Here is a 9,788-nt window from a genome sequence, read left to right as displayed (position 1 = left end):
ATTCCTTAAAAAAACAAAACCCACAAAAACACGTATCTTGAACAAACAAACACACACATGTATATATTTAGAGCTGTATACATCACGTTGTTATATGTCGGGTAATAATAATAATAATAATAGAAGACTAGAATAAATTGTTCTTTTATGGATGTTTTTCATTTCATAGTGGACGAAGGAACACATTCTGGCAGGTTTTATTTGGAAACCATTTTGGTGAGTTTATGAAGGCCAGACACGGAAGGTTGGGCTGTAGATTACCTGGTGGTCTGGTTAGGTTACAGGTCACATTGGTTACAGGTCACACTGGCTATCGTTACAGGTCATACTAGCTATTGGTACAGGTCGCACAGGCTATTGTTACAAGTCATACTAGCTATTGGTACAGGTCATACTCGCTATTGGTACAGGTCGCACACGCTATTGTTACAGGTCATATGGGCTTCTTGTATTGTTGTAGAACCTATTAGAACAAGGGCGAATTAGCACCGAGGCCAATTACAACTAATACCCATTAATACTGGGAGCATAACGGTACTATAGCCTCTTAATGGTTAGATTAGGTGTTTGGGGGGCCTGTTAGGACTGGGGCCCGTTAGGACTGGGGCCCGTTAGGACTGGGGCCTGTTAGGACTGGGGCCTGTTAACACTGGGGCCTGTTAGGACTGGGGGGCCCATTTAATCCGTACACCGATACGTCGATTAAGCGGTTCGTGACGCAGCACAATTCTGGTTCAGGAGTTGAGGGAAAGGCAAACAAAAAATCGCTCAGTTATCCGATACTAAATCCGGTTTATATTTTGAGTCGATGGAGAGGAGCGTTAGTACTAGAGTTGGTAAGGGAGAAAGATAGGTGTGTTAACCGGTGTGACGAGACGAGACGAGGGTAATATCCGGTTAATGTAAACGTTGAAAAAAAGATGTACATCGATTAACCGGCAGCGAAAAGACACTATATTATAATTTATCTAAACCAGGTGAACTAATTAATGTATACAGGTGGACTATTTAAAACCGTGGCCTCGGATGATCAGATATTCATAAGTAACTAAATATTATCGGTCTTTTCTACCAAGTGACCTAAAATAATGATAATAATAAGTTGTGTCCTTTGAGTTAAACAATTGCTAATAATATAACCAGGTAGGTATGTAGGTATTTCAAAGGTACTAATTAACAATGTCAAATTAACATCTCTTTCAAGCAGGTAAGAACCAAAAATATAATACAAAATAAACCTGTGGAAGGAGTCATGAGAGCCTTGGTCCCGGATAATGAGGTATTGGGTTGGTCGGTTTATCTGGCAACACAGTCATTCCCTCCGCTAATTACTCTCCCCGCCCTCATTAGTCATGCATTCTCCTCCCTTGATGACGTCCAGTTTTATGTGACCCCAGAATTAACATTTGTGAGGGCCTCTCTGATTGGCTGGATGCTATAGAAGAAGAGCTCTTTGAGTGGTTAATAAGGGGGAGGTTCTTTTCTCTCATTGGTTAGGAGTTTTGCGTGGGGAGATTGTGAATTGTTTAAAAGTTTTCTGTCCTACACTCTGATTGGTGAACTCGATGTTAAGTTTTATAAGAATGTCTCTGATTGGGTGGTAGAGTAGACGATACCTTATTGGCTGGACGTTTTAGAAGGAGAGCTGTAAATGGCTGATGAGACAGAATAATTCTCATTGGATGTGAATTCTCGAGAGAAAATAATCTATAATGTGATTGGCTGAAGGATATACAAGGTTAATTATGATTGGTTAATATTAAAACATAATTTCACTGAATGAAGAATTTTAGAAGAGAATTAAGAAGTAATTTGATTGGCTGGAAGATATATATAAAACGAGTAATTACTGGTTATGAATACGTAGAAACATTAATTTCACAGGATGTACAATTGATGAGGATTAAAAATGCATTCTGATTGGCTGGAGATACTAGAAGATAAACTCTGATTGGTTAAACATCCCCGGGAAGAATCATATTCACTGAAAATTACGACTGACATAAAATTAAAAAAAAAGACGTTCTGATTAGCTAGAGGATCAGGAAGATGGAGTGTGATTGGTTAACACGGGCCAAATCATAGTGTTGCCGGAGTAAGTGAGGTGCCCCCCCCCCCCCTCAGGTAAAACACGGCTCCAGGCAGATTTAGGGGTCGCATTTTTTAAAACTTTTGCCTCGTTCCATCATCATAGATCAGTCTTAAGGCGTAAAAAAACAGCGGGTGACTGAGGTGATGGCTAATTTTACCCCTCTTCCCCCCCCTCCTTAAAGCCACCACCCCCATCTACTATCACCTACCCACTACCCCCTCCCCCCCCCCCTCTCCATCCCCCACCGTGTGTGGTCTCTGGGGGTGTGGTGGACTGGTGGTAGGGAAAGGGAGGGTGGTAGGGGATGGAGGAGTAGGGGGAGAGGGAGGGGGGTAATGGGAGAGGGAAGGGGGAAGCGGGTTAGGGAGGGGGAAGGGAGGAGAGGGATTGGGAGGGGGGGATATTGAAGACAGGTCGCCAGCTTTACTCAAGTGATATAAATCTTGAATGTTTTTATTTATTTCTGATGCTCTTTTGTTCCTTCATTATAAATTTTATAAGTTTTAGTAATTTTATTTATATTTTGGGTGTACTTATTGTTTTATTTGTCAGGTATTAAGGTAAATTCTCTCACGTGATCGTAATTGACATCAAGGTATTTAAATATTGTTTGTTTACTTAATACATCAGTGTTTCTGTGAGTCGAGGCTTCGGAACCAGTGCTCCAGCGTCCGGGACCACGGAACAACGGGCCCGTCCTGTAGGTTGGGGAGTCGAAATAAGTTTCCGGTGCCTGAACACACGAAGCATCGGAACAGATTCATTTCATTACTTCGAAATATTATGTTTGTAAAGTGATTCTCAACCGCTGGAAGAAGTTTGTTTCTAGGATTTGAAGCATTGAATCAAAAGCTGCAACAACCATGTCCACGATATGCAAAATTAAATGTTCACTTGTGTATATCGAAGCATCGGGAGCCAATATTTCAACACATAGGTTTGGGAAGCCCCTGAAACAACTTCATTTGAGTGTAAGTTAAAGTGACAAAACAACAACTCCCAACAGCCAAGTCCACGGGAGGAGGGGAACACGAGAGTTTCATATATGTGACTCGAAGCTTCGAAACAATCTCTCCAAACAAAACGAAACTGGTTTATCTGTATGAGTCGAAGCATCAAAACAAGTATTTCAACACCCCGAGGTTCGCCAGACACCGGAAACAGGTTCGTTTGGGTGAATCGTGGGCGTCGAGAGGGCGTGGAAGTGATAACCGGAAACCCAAGAGTGGAGCGTTGATGAAGCCCATTGTCGCCTTATTTGTGCCAGACTCTGCTTGGTGGCCACAGGGACACACACACACACGCACACACACACACACACACACACACACACACGCCTAGAAATGTCTCCGAGGCTCAACTTAAAAATTTATTAAAACTCAAGAAAAATCTATACGATCTTTTGCTGCAGATTTTGTGTGAAGTAAATAAAGTTGATGTGGAAAGACGTGAATGGTTGGTTTAACGATGTTCTGGGGACGGTTTTAGAGTTGGTTTATTTTGTTGGAGTATGTTAGACAGTTTTCGTGTGGTTTATATTGTTGGATAATGTTGGTTTGGTGATGTTGAACAGTGTTGGTATATGGCAGTGTTGGTTTAAATTAATAGATCAGAGAGTATTGGTTTAATTGAGTGAAAAATAATGGATTTTTTTACCTGTGAGGAAGATATATTGAGCTTGGTGATGAAGACGACTAAACGAAGGAAGTTGACTCATGGTTTTTATGAAGGGATTAATCTTGAAGCAGAAGTTAATGATCAGTGTTGGGGGAAAAGAGTTTGTTGGGGGTAAAAAAAAAGAGTTGTATTTTAGTTTGACTGGAGCCAATTTCTGTGGAGCTACTTAAGAGTGATTTAGATAACTGAGATGATTATCATAAGTGGGGAGAAATATAAACAAAGGGTAACAAATTTGATAGGTATAAGAAGGAAAGGGTTAATTAAGACAGGTATACGAAGAGAGAACGATAACTTAGACAGGTATAAAAAGTAAACAAAAGGTTGAAATATTAAGTTTGTTATTAGTGAAAAAATGCCTGACATTAGTAGAGAAATTTATCGTTGAAATACCTGGTTAGTGAAGGTAAATAAGTGCCGAAGGTCAGGTAATATTATAACCTGAAGATGATTAAGTTTTACAGTGGTGAAAATAATAAAACGATGATGTTATTTTCAATGTGTGGGGGAACTAATCTGTCCAGGAAAGGATGGGAGAGGGGAGTGATGGGGTAGTGATAGGAGAAGGGATAGAGTGAGTGAGGGGAGTGATGGCATGAAGGGGGTAGGAGAGGGAATGGGTGTTTAAATGAGATTGAAGATTATGTGTGGCGTAAGATTCTGTGTAGCGGAAGATTAGCGGAAGGTGCTGTGTATAGCGGAAGATTAGCGGAAGGTGCTGTGTGTAGCGTAATGAGGGGGGGCAGGGCAGTACATACAGTGCCTCGCTTTACACCCTGGGGGCTCAACACACGCCATTACATTAGCTTATGAAAATATTTATTAAACTCCGCTCCATTACAAATGCTCTCGCTTGTGCGTGTGTATGTGTTAATGCTGTCTCGGGTTAATGCGATTATTGAGTGGCTCTCTTATAATCCCAGTGATAGCTTTACTGCTCGGCCTAACAGCGACCACATGTTGGCAACAGCTTAGCTACACACATACACACACACACACACAGACCGAGACAGACAGACACACCAGACACAGACAGACACATCTCAGTAGTGTAAAAATCAGCCTCACTGCTTGAAAAATCTCCCGGGGTGAGTCCAAGGCAAAGCAAGGCAGACTAACACAGGACTCTCAAAACTTTCATTACTCAACGCTGGAAACTTTTTACATCATCCTCCTGACAAACTTGGAGGGGACGGACGTAAGCACAGACAGACAGACAGACAGACAGACAGACACAGACAGACAAGGGTAAATCAATATGCTCTCTCCCTTCCTCCTCCCTTCACCCTTCCCCCGTCAACGTCTCCCTTCACCTGTCCCCCTCATCCTTCCCCTCCTCTCCCTTCCCTCATCACCCCGTCTTTCTCTTCACCTCCCCCCTTCCATTCCTCTTCTCTTTCCCGTCTCCTCCTCCCCCCTCCTTCCATCCCCTTCACCCCCATCACCCCTCACCCCATCACCCCATCACCCCTCACCCCATCATCCCCCATCACCCCCTATCACCCCCATACACATAGGGTCATAGTAAACACTCACCTCACCCCCTCTAACCCTGTCATCCTGACCCATTTCCCCCATCACTCATAACCAGATTTCAACAGATTCAAGAGTCATAAACTAGATTTTTTTAACCGATTTGCAGTCAGATTATTCCATCAGCTACTCGTTGTTACTATTTTAATTAAGATTTTAGACAAGTATTGTACAGGTTTTTTTTAGTTTTTTTTTTTTAGTTAATCTGCCGAGATCAACTAGTATGTTGAGGGGTTTGTAATTAACTCTCTCTCTCTCTCTCTCTCTCTCTCTCTCTCTCTCTCTCTCTCACAGGTAAGGGTAAAAGTGTGGTCATTAAGGAACAACAGGTAGCCACAGGTAAGGGTGTTGACGCGATACATCTCGATAAACTCTCACAGTAAATTGTTTGTTTGGGTTCATAGTTGGAGGTAAACACGAGGGATCAGGTTAAGGTAGAGTCATAACGTAATTTTGCCTCCATTTTGCCTCCCCTGCTGTTGGAGTATGAGCTTAGGTATTGTGACCCAGGTACTTACTTTACTTACAAACTTTACTTTTTATAAGTTTAGGGGAAAAATCACCATCGTCTTCAAAGGGTTAAACCATCGTCTTCAAAGGGTTAAACCATCGTCCTCAAAGGGTTAAACCATCGTTCACAAAGAGTTAAACCATCGTCCTCAAAGGGTTAAACCATCGTCCTCAAAGGGTTAAACCATCGTCGCCAAAGGGTAATATAGGTTTTTTTTACTCTTAGGTTTAAATATCTTAACTAAATAGCTATTATTGCCTTAGTGCCGTCAGTCAGTCAGTCACAGTCAGTCAGTCACTCACTCACTCAGTCAGTCAGTCAAGGTGATGTGTTTTTAAATACCAACTTAAGATAAAAAATTAAATTAAAAATAACAGCAAAAGTCTTATAGTAGAATTTTTTTTTTTGGTGGAGGGGGAATCTCAGGCAGGGGTGAGATAGTCCTCATCTGTGGAAGTGTTGAGTCTTCGTCTTCCTCCTCCTCCTCTTCCCTTCTTCTTCCTCCTCCTCTTCCCTTCTTCTTCTTCCTCCTCCTCTCTCTCATTTGCCCCTTCTTCCTTTCCCCTGCCTCCTCCCCCACCGCCTCCACCTCCTCTTCCCCCCGTCCTCCTCCTCCTCCCTCCTTCCTTCCTTTATCAACGCCATAAAGAGTGAAACTTGTGAGAGGATAACGAGCCGAGTCATTACACCTTTGTTCCACGCCACCACACTATCTCTCTAAATTTTCCCTCGCAAGTTAATGATTATTGGTACTTTTGGGCGCATTTCTGCCATTTGCCTAATGCCCTCCCCTCTCTCCCCCTACCCCTACCCCTCCCCTTCTCCCCCTACTCCCCCTACACCCTATACATTATCACTCCTCCTTTTCGTGTGCTCTTTGCTGCCCCCGTCTGGTGATCTTCTGCCAACAGGGACGTGGGTGGCTTGGCTTGATGGGTGATGGGAGAGGTAGGTAGGTAGGTGAGGGTGGGTGGGTGTGAGGTAGGTGAGGGTGGTTGGGTGGGTGGCATGGTGCTCTCAGCAATTCGACGAGTGGGTGGCTCAGCGAAGCGTGTCACACAACTACCGTCTGGATGAGGTGGTGTGTTTTGGCAGGGAGGAAGGCATCTGTTTCCTGGTGTGTGTGTGTGTGTGTGTGTGTGTGTGCAAAATATAACCAACCACTACCATTACATATAAATAAATTTCAACCCTATTCCTCCTATTACAAGAATTATTTTAACACGCCCTATTACAACACTATTTTAACATGTCCTATTTCAAGACTATGTTAAAAAGCCCTATTTTAAGAGGTATAATAACCAGCCTATTCCAAAAGTACACTGGGTTGCCCTATTCCACGAGTAAATTGCAGAGTAAATTGGTTCGTATGATTGAAATGTTGCATTCAGGAGATAATTCACCATGACAAATTGATATTGGAAATAAATCCGCGACCGTGAATGGCTCAGCTAATGTGACAGACAAAGGAAATAGATGAACAGACCGATACGACTCACAGTGAGGCGGGGGGTAATATATGTTATTTTATTTATTTATTTATATTTTATTTTTTAATGTGTATTTTTGTATGAGATGAAATTATAGTTAGATTTTTATTTAATTTTAATTTCTCAAACACACACACACACACACACACACACACAAATCTCTCGCAAAACAAAATATGTAAGGAAAAAATCCCAAGGAATAGAGTGATACTTAGAGAGAGAGAGAGAGAGAGAGAGAGAGAGAGGTGAACACGACTCTCAAGTGTGAGTTATATGAGACCGTCAAGCTTGAATCTTATCACTTAATAGCTACCTGCCTTGATGATGGGTGAGGGGGTGTGGTGAAATATGGATGAGGGAGTGGGGTGACGTGGATGAAGGGTGACGTAGGTGTGGATAATGGATGAGGGTGTGGGGCCAGGAGATGGGTGAGGTAGGTATGATTGATTGGTGAGATGGAATGTGGGTGAAATATGGATGAGGGAGTGGAGCCAGGAGATGGATGAGGTGGTGTGGAGTGCACCTCTATCTTGCCTTCACCCTCCATACTCCCCCCTTCCCATTCCACTCCCTTCCCACTCCCTCCCTCTCCCACTCCCTCCCCTCTCCCACTCTCCTCTCCCCATTCCTCCCCCATTTCCTCCCCGCAGAATATATGATAACTCTCCCTTCTTCATCTTGCCCCATTAACTTTCCATACGAGTTGTGATAACCTCTCCCTCTCCCTCCTCCTCCTCCTCCTCCCTCCTCCTCCTCCTCCCATTCTTCTTTCTCCCTTTCACTCTTTCTTCCGTCCTTCTTCCACTTTCTCTCCTCCAAGTCTTCATCATCCTCCTCCTCCTCCTCTTCATTCACCTTCTCAACCTTATATCCTCCTCCCCTCCTACCCACTCTTCCCATCCTTCCCTCTCACCCATCCTTCCTTCCTTCCTTCCTTCCTTCCTTCCTTCCCCCGTCTCCTCTATCTACGCCTCTACAGAAAAATATGATTAATTCGTAGGTTCAGGAGACCCAAGTGTCATTACCTTCTGCTGCGCCTCTTGCTGGATTTATCTACGATCCCCAGCAGGAGGCGATTCGTGCCAGGCCTAAGAGGCGCCATTGAGCTGATGACTACCATACCCGGGTTATATAGATGATGGTAGGGCGGGGGGTGTGGGTGGTGGGGCGGGGGTGGGGTAGGCGGGGGATGTGGGTGGGTGGGTAGTAGATAATGGTGGGTGGTTTGTAAGGGAGAGAGATGATGGGTGGTAAAGGGAAGGTGGGTGGGCGGGGGGTGTGGGTCGGGTGGGTGGGTGGGTGGGTGGGTGGTAGGTTCGTATGTGAGGGTAATGGGTGGGGGGTAGGAGGGAGGGATTATGGGTGGTAAGAGGGAGGAAGGAAGGGTAGTTAAGAGAGAGAGAGAGAGAGAGAGAGAGGTGTAGTGCCGTATCTCTCCACACTTGCGTGGTTATAAAGCGGATTTAAGTCGAGGGTGATTACCGGAGATTTAAAATGGGTGTCTGAGGGGGAGATTTAAAGAGGTGATTACAGGGGAGATTTAAGATGGTTGTTAAGGGGGTGATTACAAGGGATTTAAAACGAGGAAGGGAGAGGTTGTGTCTGAAAGGGATTTACCAGGGAGATTAAATGGGTGGATTTAGTTAGGTGATTAATGTGGGGTTTATCGAGGTAGTTGATATTGGTGGGGGGAAAGGGGGCTGTATGGAGGTGATTAGATGGGGATTTACCAAGATTGTTGAAAGGGATTAACTAAGGCGGTTGAACGGAGGGGGGATTAAGGGTGATTACAGGAAAATTGAAATGGATGTGAAGGGATTTACCGAGATAACATATGACTTTAAACATCATTCTCAGGGGATTTACCAAGGCGATTAAATAGGGAATAATGTGGTCGGAAATAGGCAAAGGTCGCACATAAATTGGGAAGAAAATTTTGATTTAAACTATTTAGACGTTGAGATGTGTTGAAATGGGTGAGGTTGGTTGAAATAGGGAAAGATGCAGAGAAGGTGAATTGGTTTGTCGAAATAGGTAGAAACTCATGGAAATTGGTAGAGACAGGCGGACAGACAGATAGATACAGAGACACACACACACACACACACACACACACACACACACACAAATAATGACAATGGGAGGTTACGTTCATTAAACTCTACATCAAAAATTATACCCAGAAAATAAGTATTTATTAATAGTAGACGCGACTAAATTACACCATAAAATTTAACTCTCTCGTCAAATGATTTTTTTTTCTGTTATTGACAAAAAAAAATGTGTATTGTAGCGATAAAACTATTGAATGATTTGTTCACATTTATCCTGTGTTAATTCACGGCTGCTTTGATGGCTGGTCAATGTGGCGTGTGTGTGTGAACCTGTGGTGTCTAGCTGTCTGTCTGTCTGTCTGTCTGTCTGTATCTCCTATCTATCTATCTATCTATCTATCTATCTATCTAGGCGGTTAAGTAACGTTATT

Source organism: Homarus americanus, unplaced genomic scaffold (genome assembly GCF_018991925.1).
Source record: "Homarus americanus isolate GMGI-L3 unplaced genomic scaffold, GMGI_Hamer_2.0 scaffold17820, whole genome shotgun sequence".
NCBI classification, from domain to species: domain Eukaryota; kingdom Metazoa; phylum Arthropoda; class Malacostraca; order Decapoda; family Nephropidae; genus Homarus; species Homarus americanus.
The sequence above is the reverse complement of the archived record's forward strand: the minus strand, read 5'-3'. Positions refer to the sequence as shown.